We start from the raw sequence: 22,577 nt of genomic DNA, 5'->3' as shown, positions 1-22,577 counted from the left end.
TTTGTTTTAGTGCCGTGTGTGTGTGTGTGTGTGTGTGTGTGTGTGTGTGTGTGTGTGTGTGTGTGAGAGAGAGAGAGAGAGAGAGAGAGAGAGAGAGAGAGAGAGAGAGTTATATTAATGTCTCTCTCTGTATGTTTGTTTGCATGTCTTGAGAGGCTGGTTCGTTACTCCTGTTCCTACTCTGGTTTCTGCTATTCATGGGAGTCGGTGTTTTTTTAGAGGGATTTTTCTCATGGTGTTTGTTTCACCATTGTTTTATTAGTACTTATTGATGTTGTGGTTGCAGTAGTAGTGGTAGTAGTAGTAGTAGTGGAAATAGTAGTACTGGTATTATTATATTGGCAGTACTATCTTATTTATTTGATGTCGATGCTATATAAAATGGCTTTCTGCATTATTATTATTATTATTATTATTATTATTATTATTATTTATTATTATTATTGTTATTATTATTATTATTATTGGCATTGTTAATATTATTATTGTTATCAGTGTTGTTTTTATTATTATTATTATTGTTATTATTATTATTATACCATCGTCTTAGTAGTTATTTTACTGTAATAGATTTGAAAATGAGTAAACAGGCAGAGAGGTCATACCATTTAGCATACTGGGTTTTGCCTTTGTTCTAGGAAAGAAGGCTGTGGCGAGAAATGTACTGTAATCTTGTCTTGTTCTTGTCGATGAGGGTGAGTGTTAAGGTGATGAGGGAGGGAGAGGGAGATGAAGGGTGGTGAAGAGGGAGGGAGAGAGAGAGAAGAGGGAGGTGAAGGGTGGTGAAACGGAAGGGAGAGAAAGAACGATGAGGTGGAGGGTGATGAAGAGGCAGGGAGAAAGAGAAGAGATGGAGGGTGATGAAATGAGGGTGGTAGAGGGAGCAATGGTGGTGAGGGTGAAGAAGGGTGTACGATGTGTGATGATGGTGAGGGTGGATAAGGGTGTACGGTGTGTGTGTGTGTGTGTGAGGGAGGGAGGAGTGAGGGAAAGAGGTATCAAAGTAAGGATGAGTGAGGAAGGGAAGGATTTAGTAGGGTATTTGGTAGGGAGGGAGGGATTTATTTGGGTAATGGAGAGGAAGAGAGGGATTTAGTGGTGCAGTGGAGAGAGAGGGAGGGATTTATTGGGGTAATGGAGAGGGAGGGAGAGATTTATTGAGGTTACTGGGAGGGAGAGAGTGGGGTAATGGAGAAGGAGGGAGGGATTGGGGTTATTGAGAGGGAGGGAGGGAAGGAATGGTATTGAAAAAAAAATTAAAGAAGCAAGGAGGGAGAGAAACAAGGAAGGAATGAGTGAAGGAAAGATCAAGTTATTGGAGAGAGAGAGAGAGAGAGAGAGAGAGAGAGAGAGAGAGAGAGAGGTAATGGTTGAGTGAGGGTGTGTGGTTATGGTGGTAGTGTTTATATAGGCGCCACCCATTCCTGACGACTCTACCACACACATACACACACACACACACACACACACACACACACACACACACACACACACACACACACACACACACACACACACGCACTGATTACTTTAACACGCCCCTACCTTGCTGTGTGTGTGTGTGTGTGTGTGTGTGTGTGTGTGTGTGTGTGTGTCAGAACAACGACATTTTCCAAAGATTATAATTTTAGATCAATACGGTACGGAAATATGGAAAAAGTTATGTCTTTAGAGTAAACATGGACTGAGAGAGAGAGAGAATCATTATGTTGCTTTAATATGTACCTGTTCTAACCTCCTATACGTATACACTAAGAGCCATGATTAGGGTAACGTTCTCGGTGTGAAGGGGTTGAGGGAATTATTTTTTTTTCTAACCCTTTTGGTGGGATCTGACCTAATCTTTATAAAACTTACCTAGCTAGAAAGTGAAGAAAAAAAATGGTAATCACTCTGAGTAGGTTAAATTCCATATGCAATTTCTGGGGAGCATTAGAAGTCAGGGTGTTTGACTTACTCTCTCTCTCTCTCTCTCTCTCTCTCCCATCGTTTTTCCTTCCTTCCTTCCTGCTTCTATCTTTCTTCCTCTTCTCTTTCGCCTTACTGCATTGCCTGCTCCCTCTGTCCTAACTCTCGTCCTTCCCTCTTTCTCCTGTCCCATCTTCCTCCCTCTTTCCTCTCTCTCCCTGTCTTCCTCTCAACCCCTTCCTTGTCCTAACTCCTACTTTCTTACCCTCACTCTTTCTCTCCTTCTTCCCTCTCACTTTCCTCTTGGTTGCTCTCTTTCTCGCCTTCTCTTCCTCTTTCACTCAGCTTGCTTGCCTCCCTGTCCTCCTTACGTTTATCACTCCCTGCATCCCTGTCTATCTTTCCCCCCTCCACCCTGTTCATCCTGCCTTCTCTCCAAGTCTCCCTTTTTTCTACCTTTCTCCTTGCCTCTTTGTCTCACTTTGCTCGCCTCCCTGCCTTCTTCCATCACTCCCTGCATGCCTGTCTGCCTTCCTCCCTCCCACCCTTTCTCCCTGTTCATCCTTCTGTCCAAGTCACCCTGCTTAAAGGCTATTAACTTCCTCCCGGCTGCTTGTCTTATATGTTGCTACTTTTATCCCTTCTTTTGCGACTCCGTTTACCTGTCTTCCTTTCCGTATGCTTATGTCTGCCATCCGGTGTGATTTCGTGTCTGTCTGCCTGTTTTCCTCCTCCTTACTATTTGCATCATTCTTTACTTCCCCTCTCGGACTCCCAACTTCTTTACGTCTTTCATCGTTGTCTGCCTGTCTTCCTGCTTGCGGCCGTGTCTGTCTGCCTGTCTGCCTACTTCCTGGCTTACCTCCATATCTCCCTGCCTGCCTCTGTTTTCTTTCCCTGCCTCCCTCCTCCCTTCCTGCCTCTTTCTGTCCTCACCTCTCTCTTCATTTAAACCTTCTTGCCTGCACACCCGGCCTCTCATCTGTGTGTGTGTGTGTGTGTGTGTGTGTGTGTGTGTGTGTGTGTGTGTGAGAGAGAGAGAGAGAGAGAAGTTATGCCTGTGTTATATGTGTACACATGTATGGGTCTTCAGCATGCATGAGTGTGCGTGTTGGGTCATGGACTGTAAAGGCATTGAGAGGGAGAGAGAGAGAGAGAGAGAGACATGGGGAGCTTAGTGTCCGTTCATACGCACAGTATACCACGCAGATTGTAGTGATAAATCAGGTAATCCATTCTTGAAAGAAAAATGTTCTACCTAATTGTCGACGTAGTTTGTGTGTGTGTGTGTGTGTGAGAGAGAGAGAGAGAGAGAGAGAGAGAGAGAGAGAGAGAGAGAGAGAGAGAGCCATTTGTCTGTCCCCGCCAGCTGTCTTGTGGGAACACTCACCTGATGCTGGCAGCGGGGGATTGGAGGTAGGGGGATAGAGGGGGAGGGAGGAGGGAGGGAGAGGAGGAGGAAGGGGGTGGACGGTAAGAATAGTGATGGTGGTGATGGGGAGGGGCAGGGAAGAGGAGTGTTGGGTACCATAGTAATAGTTGCAATGGGGAGGGGAAGGAGGGGGAGGTGAGAGGAGAGAGGAATAGTAATGTGGTGGTGGGGAGGAAGGGGGAACATACAACAGGGGAGGGGAGAGATGGGTAGAGAGGGGAGTAAGAAGGTGGATGAGAAGAATGGTAATGGTGTGTTAGGGAGGGAGGGAGGGGGAGAAGTATGTATTAATGGTATCAGAGGGGATGGGGAGGCAAGAGGAGGGAGGAATGGTAATGGTGGTGGTGGAGAGAGAGAGGGAGATATGAAGGGAGCAGAGTTTGGGGGGTGGGGAGGAGAGCTGGGTAGTGAGTAGCAATGAGAAGAGGTAGGTGAGAGAGAGAGAGAGAGATAGTAATGGTGGTGGGGAGAGTGAGGGTGGAGAAAAGGGAACAGGGGGAGGGGGAGAGATGGGTAGCAAAGGGGAAGGGACGAGAGAAATGAGAATTAAACTGTTACTTTTACAATGATTGTTCTGCAGTACAGGTTTAAAATATGATGTATGCAGTTTCTTATGCCAAAAGTGTTTCACAGTGGAAAAAAAACAGTAATTATCTAGAGAATCAATGCCACTTAGTGCATAACCGTTTGCCTTAAGAAATGAAACTCTCTCAGGCCTTTCTCTGACTCTGAATAAAATCTCTTGGTGTCGTTTGCATCAGAAAGCATTTATTTTTGGGCATAGTATCAGTAGAGAATTGGAACCCATATGTCTCGGAGTAAAGAGGGAAGACAGAGGAGTTAGTGGTATTGTAGAAGGGAAGGGGGTAGGGGAGGAGATAGTGGTAGTGTAGTGGGGAAGGGGGAGGGGGAGGAGATAGTGGTAGTGTAGAGGGGAAGATTGAGAAGATAAATGGGAGTGTGAAGGGGGGAAGGGGAGGGGGGGAGGAGATAGTATTAGTAGCAGATAAAATGGTCAGAAGAGTGAGGGGAAGTGGGTGAAGAGAGGGGAGGTAGAAATAGGGTGCTAGGGGGGGGAGAGGTGTGGGGGAGTGACACTGTATAGAGGGGAGAGAAGAGGGAAGGGAAGTGGAAGAAGAATAGTGAGTGTAGAGGGGAGAGAGAAGGGGGAGGGGAGTAGAAGAAAGGGGATGCTTAGCTGGTAAGAGTAGTAGGGAGGAGAGGGGAGGGAGGTGATGGCAGAGTTGACAGTAAAAAGAGGTGTTAAGATCGGCAAGGGAGAAGGATGATGATGGAGAGGAGGAGGAGGAGGAGGAGGAAGAGGAAGACGAAGACGAAGAGGAGGAAGAAGAGGGGGGAAGAGGAAGAGGGTAAGAGGTGGGAGAGAAGAACGGGGAGAGCAGTGTTCGTAGTAGGCCCTTGAATAATAATTCTTTTGCATATTTCTTTCTTGATATTTCCACATCATTTTATTCAGCTCGGGAGATACGAACTGCAGGCGTTAGATACAGCCTTCATTAACCTCTTCAGTATCAAATGTCTTTCTTAAAATAGAGAGAGAGAGTGAGAGAGAGAGAGAGAGAGAGAGAGGGGGGGAAGATATACTGCAATTACATCCATCACCAGATCCGCCCCCTCAATATTCCCCTCTTCCCTTCTCTCTCAACCCTCCTCCTCCCCCCCCCCTCTCTTTTATTTCCCCTATCGCCTATCCTCTTTCCCTCTCCATTTTCTCTGTTATCTTTCTCCTTTATTCCCCTCCCCTCTTCCTTCTCCCGTTCTATCACTCCTCTTTCTTTCCCCCGTCTTTCTTCCCTCCCTTCCATTCCGTTTCATTCTCCTCTTCATTTCTCTCATTCTCCAGTTTCTTCTCTCTCTTCCTTCTCTTTTTTTTCCCTCCTGTCCCTCCACTTTCCTCCCTTCTCTCTGATTCCCTTACCACTCTTTCTCTTTCCCTTCCCATTCATGTTTCTTTTTTTCCCCCCATTCATTTCCCTCTCTCTCTCCTTCCCTATCACTCCGTACCCCTCTCCTCCTCCCCCCTCCCAATCCCTATTTCTTCTCTATCCACCTCACCCCCTTCACTCCCCCACCACTCCTCTCCCCCTCCCCCCTTCCCCCCTCCCCCTCCAGCACGTTCGGTAAACAGACGGGGTGTGAGCTTATCAACTTGCGGTCAGCTGGCTCTCTCTCTCTCTCTCACACACACACACACACACACACACACACACACACACACACACACACACACACACACACTCTCTCTCTCTCTCTCTCTCTCTCTCTCTCTCTCTCACACACACACACACACACACACACACACACACACACACACACACACACACACACACACACACACACACACACACACACACACACACACACACTCTCTCTCTCTCTCTCTCTCTCACACACACACACACACACACACACACACACACACACACACACACACACACACACTACCCGCATCCTACCCCCCTTTCCTCACACCTGGTAGTGACTTCAACATCTGGATATAATAGGTCTCTCTCTCTCTCTCTCTCTCTCTCTCTCCTTTTTCTTCCTTTGACTCTCCTTCCTTTTCCATTTTCGTCACTTTCCTCCTCTGCCTTTCCTCTCATCCTTTTTCTCCTCTTCTCACTCGTCCACTTTTATCTCTCCTCTCGCTTCCCTCTTTCTCCATTTCCCTCCCTTCCACATTCCTCCTTTTCTCCCTCCTATTCTTTCTCTCCATTCATCTTTCTCCCCCCTTTCCTTCCTGTCACCTGTCTTTCACTCTTTCTTCCCCGTTTTCTTGAGATTCGTCTTGTTTCATGCTTTGTGCTTTCCCCCTTTTATATCTTTCTTACTTGCTACTTCTCTCCTTTCTCTCCTCGCCCCTCTGCATATGTATTTTTTCTTTTCTTATATGTAACTTTTATTCTTTTACTCCTCCCATCCTTCCCTTCTTAATTCCCACTCCCATTCCTCGTAACTTTTCTTCCTTTACTCCTCTCATCCTTCCCCCCTCCTTCTTAATTCCCGTTCCCATCCTTCCATGATTTTTTCTCCTCTCTTCCCTCTTTTTACTCTGCTCACCGCCTGTTTCTCTCCCTCTTATCCCCCTTTTTCTTTCTTCCCTCTTTTTTCTCCAGTTGCTACACCCTCCATTCTTCCCTTTACCCCGTCCTCCCTCTCTCTTCATCATCCTTTCCCTCCTTTCCTTTTCCGTACCTCGTTTCCTTATCCCCTCTCATTTATCCCTCGCGTTTCTCTTTTATTTTCCTTAATTTCTCCCCTCTCTTTTCTCTCCTCTTCCTCTTTATTCTTCATCTCTCTCTTCTCTCTTCCACCACTTCTTTTCTTTCTCCCTTTCCTCTTTCTTCAACTATCCCTTCTCTTTTCCACTCTGTCTTTTCTCTCCTCTTCCACTTGTTTTTTTTATCTATACCTTCTCTTTTCCACACCCTCTATTTTCTCTCCTTTTCCTCTTTATTTCATCTATCCCGTCTCTTTCCCTCCCCCCCCCTCTCTCTCTTTCTATATCCATTCTCTTTCCTTTCTCCGTATCTTCTCATTAGCCGTTTTTCTTTCACTCCCTTCTCCATTTCGCCCCTTGTGTTCCTTTTTCGCCAATTCCTTTTCTTCCTTCCACCTTCTTCCCCTCCATTTTTCTCTCCTTAGCCATCTTCCCTTTTTCTCCCCCACTTTTTTGTCTCTACCCCATCTATTTTTTTTCTCCCTATTCGTCTTCCATTTTTCTCTCCTCCCCCCCTTTCCCCCCCTCGTTCTCCTCTCCTCTCTTCCCCATAATTCATTTCCCTTTTCCCTCCCGTTAATACGTGTCCCTTTAATTTCTGTAAGTTCCTCCTTCCCCTTTTTCTCCCTCCCTTCTCTTTTACCCTCATTCTCGTATCTTTTTCTCCTTCCTCTGTCTTTTCTCTTCTCCCTCATTCCGTCCTTCCACCTCCCTTTTCATTTCCCTACGTTCTGTATTCTATTTTCACCATCTTATTTCACCCTTCCATCTTTTCTCGTCCCCTTTCATTTTTTCTCTCTCGTTTCTCCTTCCTTATACACTCCTCACATTTCTTTCCCGTCCTTCCTCTCTCCCTATTACCATACCATCTGTATTCCCCTGCCTCCATTTTCTCCACTTTCCTCCTGTCTTTTCCTTCTCCATTCCTTCACTGTTTTCTCTCCTTTTCCCTTTTGATGGGGCCTCTCTCTCTCTCTCTCTCTCTCTCTCTTTCAGACTTCATTTTGGTGACGTTCCTTTATTTCCTCAATCCGCATCCAACTCAGTACTATTGTTTCATGAGCAAATACCCCTGACACCTTTAATTATAGATAGATAGATGAATAGATAGACCTTTTATTTATTTATTTATTTATTGGGGTCAGAGGTCACGCCACACATAAACAAATTTTGAGATCCCGAATTCTTATATGTTGGAGTTGAGAGGTATATGAGGGACGGGGGAGGGAGTTGGGGGGAGGGCAGTCAAATGGTGGGTGAGAGCGACTTGGAGGCGTTTTGTCTGCGGCCACCTTTTGCGGGATTAGGGCGTCGGGCTATAGATAGATAGATAGATGTTTGCACGGAAGTATATCAGTGTATTGTATCCATGTGGAGACCATCTTGCACTCCCTCAGCGTTGTCGGCAGTCTTCAGTTTCTCTCTCTCTCTCTCTCTCTCTCTCATATTCCTCCCTTCAGCTGTTCCATTATTTTTCTCATTGTCTCTTATCAGTTCATCACACCTCCCCTTTACCAGCCCACGTGACCATTATCATCCCTCGTAAACAACCACAACTACCACCATCGCCAGCCGCCACCACCACCACCAACAACAATAATAACCACTATCTCCACATCTAGGCTACCACAATTATCGATAACTGAGTATTGGCAGCAACCATTCAACTCAAAAACAACAACCACAACTACCACCATCGTCACCAGCAACTACCACCTTTTCCATCCATAACAACACCGTAGCTTCATCTACCACAATTATCGATAGGTACAATGATCAGCAACAAACATTTCAATCTTAAACAACCACAACTACCACCATCGCCATCATAGACAACCACAACTACCACCATCGCCTTAGACAACCACAACTACGACCATCGTCAATAATAAAAGAAACTCTATACTGGGCATCAGATCTTTAATAGAGACTTTTAACGGTAAATTAACGCGAAAATATGATGCTAGTCACGAAGAAGTGCCACGGTAAAGGTATAGAACCGTAGCGTTGTCTCTTTCCGCCAACGAAATACGCGAAATAAGCCACAAAAGGACGAAAATCAGAGCCAACTTAAAGTGAAAGGGGTATAGCCTAAACTGCCACCATCCTTAGCGTACCTCCCTTCTCTTACGGTCTTATAGTCGTTAAGTTCATAGACTAAATTTCGGGGTTTATCCAGTAACATGCTTGCGTACTGAAGGATTAACTAACAATAAACATCGTCAGCAACACACCCTACCACCATCAGCAACCAAAACTACCACCATCACCTACCATAATTGCCTACCACCATCAGCAACCACAACTACAAACACCCTCGCCTGCCACCAACAACCACAATTACCAACATCCTCGCATACCACTAACAACCACAATTACCAACATCCTCGCATACCACCAACAACCACAACTACCAACATCCTCGCATACCACCAACAACCACAACTACCAACATCCTCGCCTACCACCATCAACAACCACTGCTACCAGTATCTTGGACCACCTCCAGAACCATAATTTATTTATAACAACCACAACTCCAAGAAGAGAGATAGATAGAGAGAGAGAGAGAGAGAGAGAGAGAGAGAGAGAGAGAGAGAGTCCTACACTCCCCTTGAAAAACAAAAAAACAAAAAAAAAAAAATAAAAAATCAGCTCAATTCAGCATTTTTCTTAGGTCAGAAGATCACGCATAGGTCAGCACGGGTTGCGCTCTCTCTCTCTCTCTCTCTCACACACACACACACACACACACACACACACACACACACACACACACACACACACACGGGTAATAGAGGAGAATGAGAAAACAGAGAAGGTAAAAGATGATCATGATGGAAGAGGAGGAAAGGATTATGAATTGGAGAAGAGAGAGGGAGAGGAAGAGGGGAGGAGGAATGATGCGAGGAAGACTGGGAAAGGAAGAGGAAGAATTGGGGGGCGGGAGGAAGAGTTGTTTGAGAGAAGTAGGACAGAAGTGGAGGAAGGAAGAGTTGTATTCGAGAGAGAGGAGGAGGAGGAAAGGGATTATGGAAGAGGCAGAGGAGGAAGAAGAGGAGGAGCAGATTGGTCTGTGAGAGGAAAAGGAAGAATGTGAAAGGTAGAGGAAGTTTAGAATAGGGCAGGGGGTGGTATTAAGTTAAGAAAGGTAAAACTAGTTGATTAAAGTGTAAACAGGTATATGAGAGGAATAGGAAGAAGAATAAGAGAGGAAGAAAAGCGAGAAGAAGTACCGAATAAGACAGGGGAAGATGTATTAAGGTATTTCATGTAAAATGCAATTAATGAAGGAGTAAAAAGGTATGTATGGGTAATTTAAGAATCGTAGAGGAAAAAGAATGAAAAAGTAAGAAGAAACCTCTGCCAACAGAACATTTTCATTTTGTTACTAATACAGATGATATTTTCGTATATCCGAGCATGTTGAAACGCATAATAGTGTAAGGAACATGTGTTAAAGCTTCAGCGTCGTATTATCTCGGCTGATATGACTAAAAGACTACACCATTGACCACCCAGACGAGGAGATGTTGCCCTTAAGATAGCCTAAAATTTAATAGTGGATCCTTGCTTGAGTATGATTAAATGTGAAGGCCGTGGATTTGAGACCCCACGTAGGGAACTTTTTACCTAACTGGAATGTCATATAGTGATAAACCCAGAGAATTTCAAGCAGTGACTAGCCCTTTTTCCGACGGTTGGTACATATAGAACGAGTGATGTGATCATGTATGTAGCCTGTATTAAATCGGGTTGAGGGTTGCTTATGCTGTACCCCTTCTTGCTGTAGTATCGGACGAAATGCTTGCAAGGCTGGAAAAGGTGCAGAATGAGGCCATGAGAATCATATTAGGCAGTTCTCTTAATGCGAAAATTCTGAATATGCAACATGAACTCAGCATTCCCAGTATTAGCTATCGTGTGTGTGTGTGTGTGTGTGTGTGTGTGTGTGTGTGTGTGTGTGTGTGTGTGTGTGTGTGTGTGTGTGTAAATGCCATCATTGGTATTTAAATGCTCAGACAGTACCATGCAAATCCCTGCACTGAAACCTTGCAAGTCTTCCTATCAGTAGGTACTCATCCATCACAGCCAGGGAGGAAGTGGAGGAGTTATTATGACAAAGGAAGAGGAAGGGGAAGATTGGGCAGGGGTAGAGGTACGAGTATTAAGGTGAGACAGGTAAACACAGAGCCTAATTAAGGTTTGGACAGGTACCCCACTGAGTAGGGTGGACAGTAGCCGGTAATTACTTTGTCCTGTCTACCGTTGGGGAGGTAGGTAGGTAAGTGGGTAGGTACACTAGGTAGGCGGGTGGGTAAGTCGGTGGGTAGACAGGTTGGTTGGTGGGTAGGGAAGTACAGGGGTGGGTAGGTGTAGATTGTTGTCTGGATAGGGATGGATAGGTAGGTGGATAAGTAGGTTGGAAGGCAAATAGTATGTTAAAAAGATGGGTGGATAGGTAGGTAGGTAAGCAAAAGTGTGTAGGTAGGTAGGGAGAAAAAGGACAGTTTGTATGTATAGGTGGGTGGGTTGTTAGGTAGGTAGGTAGGTGGGTAGGAAGGTAGGTACTAGGTGTATTGGAGGTATGTTAGGTAGAAAACTGAGTATCAAAGTGTGGATAGGTAAGGTGGTAGGTAGGTGGTTGTGTGGATAGGCACTGTAGTTAGGTATAAAAGTGGACAGATAGGTTAAGTAGGTGAGTTAGTAGATGGGAAGATGTAGACAGAAGAATATAGAAAGTAAAGATAGTAGCAGAGAGGGAGAGCAAATAAAAATTCCCTCACGACCATTCGATGGATTACGATATTTTTGTTTCAGTGTGACAAAAGGAAATGCCTCTCTCTCTCTCTCTCTCTCTCTCTCTCTCTCTCTCTCTCTCTCTCTCTCTCAGCTTAACCTCTTCATTACGATTACGTCTTGTACTTTTTCTTGCCTTCACCAGACGATTTCATCAGGGAGCTCTGTGTAGGAATTAAGGATTTAGGGAAGGCTATATCTATAACATCTCCATTGCAGAAATCGTATCCTTAGTAAAATCGTCTTGATGTTGCTGGAAATGATAAGATATACGTCCGTGGATGTAGGGGTACTTGCGTGTCTAATCTTAGCCACGTACTCGTAATGCTTTGTTATATTGTTTGTTCAGCCCTACTGTCACTCTCTTCTCCTCTACCGTACCTTACTCCTCTCCACCGTACTTTGCCTTATTCTTTTCTACTCTGCTCTGCTTTGGTTTGCTTTGCTGCGTTTTACTCTGTGCAGAGCTGCTCCACTCTCCTTTACCCTACTCTGCTTCCTACAGTATTGTATATGTCCTGCTCCAGTTTACCCTTCCCTCTCCTCCCCAACCCAACCCTACCCTACCAAGCTTTACCCTGACCTACCCTACCCTGTCAGACCACAATAAAGGGCAGTCACCTCTGTCACGCACAAGTGTCACTCAAGAGAACTGTAACCTGTACCACGCTCTCATACCCTGCCTTGCCACAAACTACTCAGCGCTGCCGTACTTTACTCTGCTGAACTCCGCTCTATGCTTTTTCCATCTCTCCTTTTCCTTCATCAGCACTACGGTGTTTTACTCTATCTTACACTTCCATACCGTTCTCTCTCTGTCTGTACTCCGTCCTCTCTCCTTAGCGTGTCTTTTTCAACTCGGCTGTCCTTAACTACCCTCTCCTCTGAGCCAGTTGTTTTGCTCAACCCTGGCGTACCCTACTCTAACCCTGCCCTGTCTTACCCCATCCCACCGAACCAACTCCACTCCACCCCACCCCTTCCCTCTCGTCTCTGTTATTTACTACACTATTCTGTACTATTATTTAGGGCTTCATACGTATTTCCGAAGTATCTTTCCGTCTTCCTTCCACATATTTTCAACTTGGTGCCTTTTCTTTGCAATTCAGTTCATTTCAAACATAGCACAATTGTTCCTTGGCCAAATACTCTTAGTCAGCTTGTGTATTTATTTATTTATTTATGTATTTTTTGAAGGTTTCATCGGGTCAGAATGTACATGTGTGGATCCTGTGTTTGTGTATATTGATCATTATGGCATTTTGCATAGATGTTTGTTGTGTACTGTAGCTTTGTGCACACCGTCCTGCATTTCTTGGCTTGGGAAAGGTAGCAGTCTTTTAATTTCTTCCTATCATCCCTGGTCATTTCTTCTTCCTACACTTTTTCAACGCGAGATTGTACATAATTCGAGACAGGTAGACATGTTTTTATACGCACTGAGAGAGAGAGAGGAGGAGGGGAGTAATTGTGTGTGTGTGTGTGTGTGTGTGTGTGTGTGTGTGTGTGATTAATAATACCCTTCTCCAGTTTCCCAGCCTGACAGACAAGAGGTAATGTGCCCTTCATTTTCTCACCTTTCCCTCCTCGTCTACTCTTCTCCTTTGTTCCATTTCTTCTTCCTTCCCTCCCTCTTCCTCTCCTCTTCTCTCCTTTGTACAGTTCCTTCCTTTTTCCATTTCTTTACCTCCCTTCCCCTCCCTCTCTGCCTTTTCCCTCCTTCCTATTTCTCTCACCCTTCTGTCCTCCCTTCTTCATTCTATCCTTTTTCGCACCCTCACTCTAACTTTCCATATCTTTAACTTTCCGTATCTCTTTATCTTTCTCTTGTTTTCTGATCTCTCCCCTTCTGTCACAACCTTCATTCTTTCTTTCCTTCTCTCGTCTCTTCCTTCCCTATTTCCAGTTTTCCTCCCCCCCCTCTCTCTCTCTCTCTCTCTCTCTCTCTCGAAATACGAGTTGGCGGGAAAATTAGGGGAGTAGCGCTTGTCAGAGGGGGTGGGAGGGGGACTGGTGTGGTAGGTCGGAAAGGGAAGGAGGGAGGAAGGAATGGAAAGAAAGAAGGGAGGAGGGAAGGGTACGAGAGGGAGGAAGGGAGGTACCGTACGGAAAGAAGGGAAGAGGGGAGGGGTGGCAAGGAAGAAGCCGTGGAGGAAGGAAGAGGTAAAGGATTGGGAAGGAGCGAGAGAGAGAGACAGAGAGAGAGAGAGAGAGAAGGGGGGAAACATACGGTATGAAGAGAGAGAGAGAGAGAGAGAGAGAGAGAGAGAGAGAGAGAGAGAGAGAGAGAGAGAGAGAGAGATTAGGTGGGTTATGGGAGGAAAGGTAGAGATAAGGAGGGAGGGAAAGAGGTAAAAGGGAGGGAGGGAAGGAGATAAACGGGAGGGAAGAAAGGAGGGAAAGAGGTAAAAGGGAAGGAGTTGAAGGGGAGGGAGGGAAGGAGGTGAAGGGGAGGGAGGGAAGGAGATAAAGGGGAGGGAGGAAAGGGAAGGAGATAAAGGGGAGGGAGGAAAGGGAAGGAGGTGAAGGGGAGGGGTGGAGGGAAGGTAGGTAGGTAAACAGAAGGGACCGTTACAATTTAAACAGCAACAACAATCTCAACGGTTTTTTCCTCCTATACACTTGTTGTTCACTCAGGTGGTCGTGGTGGTAGTTGTGGTGGGAATTGTGGTAGTTGTGGTCGTGGTAATGTTGGTATTTGTATTGGTGATGCCGCGGATATTGTTGCAGCTTTGGTGATGTTGGTAGTTGTGGTGGTTGTGGTTGTGATGATTGTGGTCGTAGTGGTGATTGGTAATGTTGGTGGTTGTGATAATGATGGTAGTTGAGTATGATTGTAATAGTTATAATTTTGGTAGTTCCCATTGCAGTAGTAGTGGTTTTATTTTTTTTCTGGGATTGTGGTTGAGTGTGAGTTTATTAGGAATGTTGGTTGTTGTGATAGTTATGATAGTGGTGACGTTAGTAGTTGTAATAGTGATAGGTGTGATTGTTGTAGTTTAGTTATGGTTAGTAACTCCCTGATAATGTGGAGAGAGACTGGGGGGAAGGCAGATTTTGTGTGTGTGTGTGTGTGTGTGTGTGTGTGTGTGTGTGTGAGAGAGAGAGAGAGAGAGAGAGAGAGAGAGAGAGAGAGAGAGAGAGAGAAGGGAGCTAAAGAAATTGAGAAATGGAAACGAAGGCAGATAAGAGCCTGTGTGTGTGTGTGTGTGTGTGTGTGTGAGAGAGAGAGAGAGAGAGAGAGAGAGAGAGAGAGAGAGAGAGAGAGAGAGAGAGAGAGAGAGATAGGCAGGGTAAGGCAGCAGGTAGCAGTATTAACATAATGGTCAGTAGTGAGAGAGGCACGGGGATGCTCTCAGGACAGGTGTTAGGCAGGTAGATAGGCAGGTGGGGGGGGGTAGGAAAAGAGGTAGGGAGGTAGATAGGGAAGTAGGAAAGAAAGGAGGTAGAGAGGTCGAGTGGGAGGGACGATAGGAGGGAGAAAAGGTAGGAAGAGAGGTAGAGGCGTAAGCAGGTGGAGAGGTAGGAAGAAATAGCAGGTAGACAAGGAGATGAAAAGTGAGAGAGAGAAAAGAAATAGAGGGAAAGTACACAGGTAGACAGGAAATTAGGAAGAGAGGTACAGAGGTAGAAAAATATAGACCGGAAGTAGACAGGTAGGAAAAGAGGTAGAAAGGTAGGAAAAAGAGGTTGAGATAGACACTAGACTTGTGGACAGGTAGGTGGGAAAAAGGTAGGGTGGTAGGAGGAGAGGTAGGAAAAGAGGTAGAGATGATTATGGAGGTTGGAAGAGCAATAGGGGAATCAGGGGGTAGGAAAAGAGGTAGAGTGATAGACGGAGTAAGGCAAAGAGGTGGAGAGGTGGGCAGATTGAGAGGAAGGGAAAGAGGTAGAGACGTAGACAGAGAGGAAGGAAAAGAAATAGAGGTAGATAGGCAGGAAGGGAAGAAAAAAGGTAGGGGGATAGGTAGGCAGGCAGGTTAAAGGGAGGAATCTGAGACGTAGGTAGGTAGAGTTTTGAGGGAGGAAGGTTGAGAAGACAGGGAGGTAGGGAGTGAAGTTAAAAGTTAGGTAGGGAGGATAAGACGGGAATATCGGAAGCAAAATAAGAAGAGAGGCAGAGAGATGGTAAGTCAGGCAGGAAGAGAGGCAGAGAGATAGTAAGAGAGGCAGAGGTAGTGTGTGTAGGCAGGAATATAAGGTAAAAGGGAAGTAGGTTGAAATGTGAGGTAATAGAGAGAGAGGTTGAAAGATAAGGTAATAGGGAGGTAAGAAGGTGTGAAGGGAGTGTGATGGGTGAGACAGGTCGGTAGAGATTGAAGAGTGGGTCATGTTAGGCAGAGGAGTAGGTCATAGAGAGAGAGAGAGAGAGAATGACAGTATGAGTATAAGCATCTAAGTAATGAAGAAAATTATCAGGCAAGAAAGAGGAGCGAGGGAAGAGAAACAGTGGAAGGAAGGAAGGAAGGGTTTAAAGGAAGAGGAGAGAGGGCGGGAAGGAAGGAAGGAAAAATAGGGGTATAGATTAACGAAAAACTGAAGGGAGACTGAAGGATAAGAGATGGAAGGGAATGAATGGGGGAGGAGATAAAGGAAAGGCGGGGAGGGAGCAAAGAAAGTAAAGAGGGTGTTTGAGATTGAAGGAAGGAGGAAGAGGAAAGAGAGGAAGAAAGGACTGGAGGGAAGAGGAGATCAAGGAAAGGAGGAGGGACAGAAAGGAAAAAAAGGGAAGGATAGACTGAGAATGAAGGAAAGGAGAGAATAGAGAGAAAGTAAGATAGACTGAAAGAGAGAGGGAAGATTGGAGAGGAAGCGCATATTAGGTTTGAGAGAGAGAGAGAGAGAGATGAAGGGATTGTAATGAACGAGACAGGTAGGTAGAGATTTGAGAAGTGGGTGATGTTAGGTAGGGGTGGGTCAGGCAGAGAGATAGTAGGAGGGAGGGGGAGGGGGAGAGAGAGAGAAAGTTAGTCATGTGGAGAGTTTGGAAGAAAATGATAATAAAAAAGAAAAACAGGAAGAAGGTATAAATACATAAAAAAAAAAGAAAGCGACGAGGAGTGAAGGAAGGAAGGGAAGGGGAAAATATGAAGATGCATTGCCGGGAAAGAGAAGTGAATCAGTGAAGTTAAAAAGAAGATAGACTGATTAAAGGAATAGAGAAGGAAGGGGATAGATGCAGGAAGAGATGAAGGAAAAGGGATGGGAAAAAAGAAGAATGTAGGAAAAGAGGTGGGAAGGAAAGAAGAAGGTAGGAGAAGAGAGTGCCTGAGACCGAATGAAGGAGTAAGGAAAGAAGGAAGAGGACTGAATGGGGAGAGGAAATATGGAAAAGAAGAAAGGAGGAGGACGGAAAGGAGGGAGAAAATAAAGGAAAGAGAGACTGAGAATGACGGAAGGGAGAGAAAAGGGAGGAATTGATGGAAGGAAGAAAAGGAGGGGAGGAAACATGGAGGGAAGAGAAAATTCATGTTTGGTTGTGTGTGTGTGTGTGAGAGAGAGAGAGAGAGAGAGAGAGAGAGAGAGAGAGAGAGAGAGAGAGAGAGAGAGAGAGAGAGAGAGGGAGAGAGAATGTATGTGATAGTGGTTGATGGTAATTGTGGTAGGAACAAATTGCTTCAGTAGCGATGGTGGTAAATGGTTGTGGTGATGGTGGTTGTAGGGTTGGTGGTAGTTGTGGTGATGATGGTTGTGGCGACAGTAGTAGTTGTGGTGATGGTAGTAGTTAGATGTGGTAATGCTGGTATCTGTGGTGATAGTGGTACTTGTGGTGATGGTGGTTGTTGTCGTGGTGGTGTTAGATGTGGTTCTGTGGTGGTTATGGTGATGGTGTTAGGTGATCGTGGTAATTGTGGTAGTTTGTGGTAGTTGCAGTTGTTACTTATGATAATGGTGGTAGTTGTAGCGATGGTTGTAGCTGTTTTGACGATGGTGGTAGCTGGTATAGAGAGGAATGGTGGTAGCTGAAGGGCCGAATGGTGGTAGTTGATTGGCGAATAGTGGTAGATGCAGGTGGTGATTGTTGGCTGATTATTAGTGGCGATTGTGGTAGTAGTGGTTGTCAGAGGTTCATTGTGTGGTTGTTAAAGCGGTGAATCTCTCTCTCTCTCTCTCTCTCTCTCTCTGTCACATAGTTCTTGCTCATCTGCCTTCACTCACGTCTGTTCTCCCATCTCTTCTCTTCCTCTTCCTTTCATCCCTCCTCTTGCTTACTGACTTCCTGGTCGTCTTCATCCCCCGGCACTCGCTTCCATGTCTGCCTGCCTACCTACCTACCTATCTACCTACTTATTCCCATCCTTCCCCTGTCTTCCACAACACTCCATTCTTGCCTCTCTTCCACCCTCATCTTGTCTTTCTTCCCCTTTAACTTCATTCTGTCCGACCAACATTCCTACCATTCTGCCTATCCACTTACCTGCCTACGTTCTGCTTGCCCTCTTCGTAGTCTACCTACTATCCTTCCTACCTATCATCGCTGCCTTCCTGTCTGCCTGCCTATCCTTCCTCACCATCCTCCCATCCTTCCTGCCTGCCTGCCTATCATCCCTTCCCATCATTCCTGCCTTCCTATCCCGCTGTCTTTTCTAGGGTGACAGGACCCCCTAGGCCTTTGTAGACACCTCTGTATAGGCCTACCTCCCCGTGTCTGTCTGTGTCTGTCTGAACACGCACACATTTACATACACACACGCGATCATTTACATACACATAAAGGCATATACATGAAAGGTAACACGCACACGTTTAATAATGACAGCTGAATGGTACACACATCCTCGCTTTCACGCGCACACACACACACACACACACACACACACACACACACACACACACACACACACACACACACACACACACACACGATAGCTTAAACTCACGCAGTCAGTCACACAAATGAAATTACACACACGCACACACTTACTTAACTGGACATATGCATGAACGTACATACATAAGACGTAAAGCCTCACGTGCACACACACACATTAAAGCGTGAAAAGTGGCCTTGAGAAGTGGAAAATAGCACACACACACACACACACACACACACACACACACACACACACACACACACACACACACACACACACACGAAGCAGTCAACAAAGGAAGCATTGTTACCTAAAGGCTCGATTAAATTGGACCTAAGTCATGTTTCTCCACACGCCTCTCTCTCTCTCTCTCTCTCTCTCTCTCTCTCTCTCTCTCTCTCTCAGTTATGATTTAGGGACATAAATCTCTTCGTTATGGTGACCTCCTTTATTTATATATTTATTCTTTATTACAAATTCCATATGGTTTTATCATCATCGGAGAAAATGCTATTAATAAAGGGTTTAAAGTAGGTTTTATTTAATTACTGTAGTTTAAAGTGTGAGGGAAGATAATAGTGTGTTAATAGCAGTAGTAAATATAGTAAAGGTCTCTGGCTGAAGGCGTTGAATTCTGTTTGTCCCTACCTGTGAGCTGAACCAGTAATTGCTTTATTATTATTATTATTACTACTACTACTACTACTACCACCACCAGTACTACTACCACCGCTACTGCTACCACCACTACTACTACTACTATTACTACTACTACTATTATTATTATCAGTATATATGTATTATCTCTCTCTCTCTCTCTCTCTCTCTCTCCTTAGAATTATTAGCTATATTAAATAAGCCTCCCTTACAATTCAGATGCAACATAACGTTTTCTTTGGTGTGTTGCAGGTTTGGTCACCGCCTGGGGGCCATATGCAGAAGGGCGCTTGCAAGGTGAGCTTAATTATGCTGTGTGTCTGTGTGTGTGTGTGTGTGTGTGTGTGAGAGAGAGAGAGAGAGGGGGGGGGAGACAGCAACCTCCATCTCACCCGAGTAATTATATCCCGTATCAGTCTCTAATCTTCCAGTCTCTACCTTTATCTCTCTAAATAAATCAATTCATTCTTCACCCCATGCTCGTCACACAATCCATCCACCTCTACATCGAATTGTCAGCCTAAGGAGTAATTTTCTCGCCCGGTCACTTTCAATAATCTCTCCCTCTACTCTCACCCTATTCAGCATTAATTCACTTCAGTTTCATAGTATGTCAATGTTTTTTTTTCATCGCTAAGTTAACTGTCTATTTCTCCTTGTCTCAACGTGATCGTGTATCGTCATCATCGTCATCACCATCATTATCGTCAGTCATCATCATCATCATCATCGTCGTCACTGTCATCTTATATACACTCTTGTAATTCATGCATCCTTTAGTTTGCCATTTACTTTCCCCATCGATCCATCTAATATTCAATCCAGTCGTTCATTCATTGACCAATTACTGTTTTAATTCATCAGTCTGTCCCAGGCAATTTCAGGCACTTGTCAGTCAGTTATACAATTGCCTGGGATAGATTGATGGGATATACCTTATAATCCTATCCTCACTTCCTCCAGTCTGTCCGTTAGACCTGTCCATCCTTAGCCCTCTCAGTCTATCCCTAGCTCTCCACCCCAGTCTTTGTATTAGACATATCCATCTCTTCAGTCTCTGCTGATCCATATGTCTTTGATAATACCTGACTTTCCTAAATCTACCTCTCTCAGTCAATCCATCTCTCGACAGTCTTTTGCTCTGTCGATCTCTGTTCACCTCAATCAGTTCATCTGTCGTAGGTACTTCTATCCTTCCTTTATGTTATTCCATCCACTTTTTCCTCAGTCTGTTCATCTATCCACATCTCCACCTCAATCTGTCCATCCATCCAAATAATTCTTTAATCACATTCCATAGTCTTCTTCCATCCATGTCTCCACCTCAGTCTGTGTATCCGTGTGAGGTAAATTTATCCGTACTTTACTTAGTCTGTCCAGCTGCCCGTATCTATCCACCTGTCAGTTGAGTACCTTTATGGAAATTTAATCCACATTTTAGCCTATCCATCTGTCCGTATCCACCAGCTTTAATTGATATATCCATCTGTCTCAGGTAATTTTACCCTTACTTTCCTTAATTTATTTGTCTTTCCATATCTATCTACTGAGTCAGTCTTTATAATTTCTCTCTCTTTCGGTATCTCTCCACCCACTCAATCTGTATATGTTTCGTAAGTAATTCTACCTCGTCTGTCCATCTATCTGCCTATATCTCTCCACCTCATGCTATCCATCTATCCAATCCACATCCACCTATCCACCTCGTATCCATCCACCTCCATCCCAGGTAATCCCAGACCCAATTAATCACCAATCTCAGCTTTAGGCCTAAGGGACGGATCTAATAACGTTCTATTGACAGGTAATTTCACCTACCAATTACCTATCACTGGAGCGCACCTGTTACCTGGATCCCGCCTCGCCAACCACAGGGAGACAGTTGGTAGCGGTGGTTGGTAGGACGGGAGTTGGTGGGAAAATGTTGAAAGTGTGATATTGGTGGATGGGACGAGGTGGTAGGACAGGAGTTTCTATAGGATGAGTTGATAGATTTGTTGGTAGCAGTGGTTGGTAGGGCACGAGTTGGTAGGTAAATGTTAAAAGTGTGATACTGGTCGTTGGGACAAGATGGGTTTTGGGAACGAGGTGGTAGGACAGGAGTTCCTATATGACGAGGTGGTAGGTGTGTTGGCAGTGGGGTGAATAGTTAGGCTGTGAGTTGGTAGGAAAACGTTGGAAATGTGATACTGTTGAGACAAGATGGGGTTGGGTGTCGAGGTGGTAGGGCACGTGTTTGTATGAGACCAGTTGTTAGAGGCGTGAATTGGTAGGAGTGAGTTTGAACATTTGCTCGGTATAGGGGCGAGTTGGGAGGAATGAGTTGGTAGGGACAAGATTAAAAAGGAGTTTTAGTTGGTGGAAGTAGGATTATAAGGATGGATTGGTTGGATTCAGGTTGACAGGATGCTAGTTGGTAGGGGCGAGTTGGTATGAACGGATCTCAGCGCTTTCTTGACAGGTAATTCCACGTGCTAATTAATCTATCATACGAGTGCAACTGTTTTTATTCCGTCACACCAGCCAAAAAGGTGCGAGTTGGTAGGACACAAGGTGGTAGGAACGAGTTATTGGAGGAATGAGTTAATAGGGACGTATTGGTAGTACAGAAGAGCAGCATTGGTTTGTGGTACAGGGTGGTTTAGGGAGACTTGGTAGGGACGAGCTGGTAGGCATATACAGGAGGGATATTAATCGGTGGAAGTAGGATAAGAGGGATGGATTAGTAGGATACGAGTTGGTAGGACGATGTAATTACCTGGTGAGTTGGTAGGACTGGATGTAATTACCTTGTGAGTTGGTAGGACTGGATGTAATAATATTGTTTTGGCAGGTAAAATCATCTGCTAATCCGTACTTCATCTATTATCTGTATCTCGTCTCGCCATAGGGGCTCGAGTTGGTAGGACACGAGTTATTAGGAATGAGTTGGTAGAGGCGAGTTGATAAGGATCTAGGTGCTAGGGACGAGCTGGTGGAATGAGTTGGTAAGGGACGAGTTGGTGGGTACTGATTCATAGATGCAAATTGGTTGGAACGAGTTAATAGGAACGGGGTATTAGGGGAAACTTGTGTGTGTGTGTGTGAGAGAGAGAGAGAGAGAGGGAGAGAGAGAGAGAGAGAGAGAGAGAGAGAGAGGCGAATACAATTAAAGGTTCACCTGATATCGATACCCACCTGGCATTAAATCAAGGCAACAGGTGGACCGGAACGAACTACAATCAGATAGGTGTAATTGAAATGATCCTTCTCTCCAAAACCCTTTCTCTTTGACGATGCTGTATTATATTTTATTTTTCTATTCTGGCCACCTTCAGACGATTTTATTCAGCTTAGAGGAAACCTATTGTTTTGAAGGGGTTAGTGGAGCTGCGTCTAACCCCTCCAGTTCGTAAAGTCCCTGTAGTTTAATAATTTCGTCTGGTGATGGGACGGAGAAAAGAAAAATATATATGCCTTCGGATGACGCCTGTTTTCTATTCTTGCTTCCTCCAGACGATTTTATTCAGCTCAGGGGAACTTTTTTGTATTGGAGGGGTTAATTAACGCTGTATCCAACCCCTTCAGCTTTCAAAAGGTGCATAGCGAATAAACTCTCTTCTTTATATAGCAAAGTTTCTCCCAAGCCTAGTTAAATTTCTCCCACGCCGAGTAGATAATCTGAAGGTAAGAAGAGTGCTGTGTAAAAAAGACGTGATCGTAGTGAAAGGGTTAAATAAGAACA

This window comes from Coenobita brevimanus, chromosome 49 (genome assembly GCF_032717465.1).
Source record: "Coenobita brevimanus isolate Jiangsu-jjx chromosome 49, ASM3271746v2, whole genome shotgun sequence".
NCBI lineage: Eukaryota > Metazoa > Arthropoda > Malacostraca > Decapoda > Coenobitidae > Coenobita > Coenobita brevimanus.
This window is presented reverse-complemented; position numbering follows the sequence as displayed.